This window comes from Hypanus sabinus, chromosome 9 (assembly GCF_030144855.1).
Source record: "Hypanus sabinus isolate sHypSab1 chromosome 9, sHypSab1.hap1, whole genome shotgun sequence".
In the NCBI taxonomy this organism is placed as follows: Eukaryota; Metazoa; Chordata; class Chondrichthyes; order Myliobatiformes; family Dasyatidae; genus Hypanus; species Hypanus sabinus.
The window spans coordinates 64,449,037-64,452,011 of NC_082714.1; the positions used below are offsets into that span (position 1 = coordinate 64,449,037).

General features: G+C 61.2%; 1 protein-coding gene across 1 annotated transcript in view; it reads right to left on the minus strand.

Moving 5' to 3' along the window:
- Positions 1-2,925, minus strand: part of gaa2 (alpha glucosidase 2) — a 69,197-nt gene extending 66,272 nt beyond the window's left edge. The window contains exon 1 of the mRNA XM_059979786.1: positions 2,778-2,925. The gene's annotated coding sequence lies outside the window, so the exon portion shown is untranslated. The remainder of the gene's footprint in view (positions 1-2,777) is intronic.
- Positions 2,926-2,975: the final 50 nt, after the last annotated feature.

Here is a 2,975-nt window from a genome sequence, read left to right on the forward strand (position 1 = left end):
GGGATGGGAAATGTGGAGTGGGGTAGGGACAGAGGGAGTGGGGGAATGGGGAACTGAGGTGGAGAGGGATGGGGACAGGGAATGGGGGAATGGGGAACTGAGATGGAGAGGGATGGGGACGGGGAATGGGGGAATGAGGTGGTGGGGCAGGGCGGGGTCAGGGGGAGTGGGGTATATGGAAATGTGGAGTGGGGCAAGGACAGGGGGAGTGGGGGAATGGGGAAATGAGGTGGAATGGGGCGAGGACAGGTGGAGTGGGGGAATGGGGAAATAAGGTGGAGTGGGGTGGGGCGGGGTCAGGGGGAGTGGGGAATATGGAAATGAGGTGGAGTGGGGGAATGGGGAACTGAGGTGGAGAGGAATGGGGACAGGGAATGGGGGAATGGGGAACTGAGATGGAGAGGGATGGGGACGGGGGAATGGGGGAATGGGGAAATGAGGTGGTGGGGCAGGGCGGGGTCAGGGGGAGTGGGGAATATGGAAATGAGGTGGAGTGGGGCAAGGACAGGGGGAGTGGGGGAATGGGGAAATGAGGTGGAATGGGGCGAGGACAGGGGGAGTGGGGGAATGGGGAAATAAGGTGGAGTGGGGTGGGGCGGGGTCAGGGGGAGTGGGGAATATGGAAATGAGGTGGAGTGGGGGAATGGGGAACTGAGGTGGAGAGGGATGGGGACGGGGGAATGGGGGAATGGAGAAATGAGGGGGAGTGGGGGAATGGGGAAATGGGGAAATGAGGTGGAGTGGGGCTGAGTGGGGTCAGGGGGAGTGGGGAATATGGAAATGAGGTGGAGTGGGGCGAGGACAGGGGGAGTGGGGAATAGGGAAATGAGGTGGAGTGGGGCGAGGACAGGGGGAGTGGGGGAATGGGGAAATGAAGTGGAGTGGGATGGGACAGAGGGAGTGAGGGAATAGGGAAATGAGGTAGTGGGGCAAGGACGGGGGAGTGGGGAATAGGGAAATGAGGTGGAGTGGGGCAAGGACAGGGGGAGTGGGGGAATGGGGAAATGAGGTGGAATGGGGCGAGGACAGGGGGAGTGGGGGAATGGGGAAATGAGGTGGAGTGGGATGGGACAGAGGGAGTGAGGGAATGGGGAAATGAGGTAGTGGGGCAAGGACGGGGGAGTGGGGAATAGGGAAATGAGGTGGAGTGGGGCAAGGACAGGGGGAGTGGGGGAATGGGGAAATGAGGTGGAATGGGGCGAGGACAGGGGGAGTGGGGGAATGGGGAAATAAGGTGGAGTGGGGTGGGGTGGGGTCAGGGGGAGTGGGGAATATGGAAATGAGGTGGAGTGGGGGAATGGGGAACTGAGGTGGAGAGGGATGGGGACGGGGGAATGGGGGAATGGGGAAATGAGGTGGAGTGGGATGGGACAGAGGGAGTGAGGGAATGGGGAAATGAGGTAGTGGGGCGAGGACGGGGGAGTGGGGAATAGGGAAATGAGGTGGAGTGGGATGGGACAGAGGGAGTGAGGGAATGGGGAAATGAGGTAGTGGGGCGAGGACGGGGGAGTGGGGAATAGGGAAATGAGGTGGAGTGGGGCGAGGACAGGGGGAGTGGGGGAATGAGGTGGAGTGGGATGGGACAGAGGGAGTGAGGGAATGGGGAAATGAGGTAGTGGGGCAAGGACGGGGGAGTGGGGAATAGGGAAATGAGGTGGAGTGGGGCAAGGACAGGGGGAGTGGGGGAATGGGGAAATGAGGTGGAATGGGGCGAGGACAGGGGGAGTGGGGGAATGGGGAAATAAGGTGGAGTGGGGTGGGGCGGGGTCAGGGGGAGTGGGGAATATGGAAATGAGGTGGAGTGGGGGAATGGGGAACTGAGGTGGAGAGGGATGGGGACGGGGGAATGGGGGAATGGGGAAATGAGGTGGAGTGGGATGGGACAGAGGGAGTGAGGGAATGGGGAAATGAGGTAGTGGGGCGAGGACGGGGGAGTGGGGAATAGGGAAATGAGGTGGAGTGGGATGGGACAGAGGGAGTGAGGGAATGGGGAAATGAGGTAGTGGGGCGAGGACGGGGGAGTGGGGAATAGGGAAATGAGGTGGAGTGGGGCGAGGACAGGGGGAGTGGGGGAATGAGGTGGAGTGGGATGGGGACGGGGGAGTGGGGGAATGGGGAACTGAAGTGGAGAGGGATGGGACAGAGGGAGTGAGGGAAAGGGTAAATGAGGTGGAGTGGGGCGAGGACAGGGGGAGTGGGGAAATGAGGTGGAGAGGAGTGGAGACAGGGGGAGTGGGGGAATGGGGAAATGTGGAGTGGGGTGGAGACAGGGGGAGTGGGGGAATGGGGAAATGAGGTGGAGAGGGATGGGGACGGGGGAGTGGGGGAATGGGAAATGTGGAGTGGGGTAGGGACAGAGGGAGTGGGGGAATGGGGAACTGAGGTGGAGAGGGATGGGGACGGGGAATGGGGGAATGGGGAAATGAGGTGGAGTGAGTTGGGGACAGGGGAAAACGAGTGAGTGCGGGGTTATGAGGGGGAGGAATGAAGCAGGAGTTGGAGGGGGATTCGAGGCTGGCCTGGATCGGGGATAGACCGGGGCCGCAGTTAGTTCGATAACCGGAGTCGGGCAGGGCGATGGGCCTGGAGCCTCCTCCGTGAGGAGCCGCGGGAGGTTCGGCCCGCCGCCGCCCTTTAACGTGACCTCCAGCGGGCGCTCCGCCTGGGCCTTCCCGGCAGCGAACGAGCCGGTCAGGGTCGCTCGGCGTTAGCTGGAGGCGGGGAGGAGACAACCGGTGCCGCTGGATCTTTAACCGGGGACGAGAGACAGGTCTTACCGGCAGGTCAGCGTCTCCCCGCGCCCTGCAGAGGGAGTCGAACTCTCAACCTTCGCACCCAGAGCCGGGGAACAGATCAGCAAAATGTTCCGAACAATTAAACTTTATTACATTTGTGGGATGCAAGTTCCTAATGATTTATCGCAGCAATCCTCTTCAGCGCCCCGCATTTACAAAATCAGTGGTTTACGTTCGAAG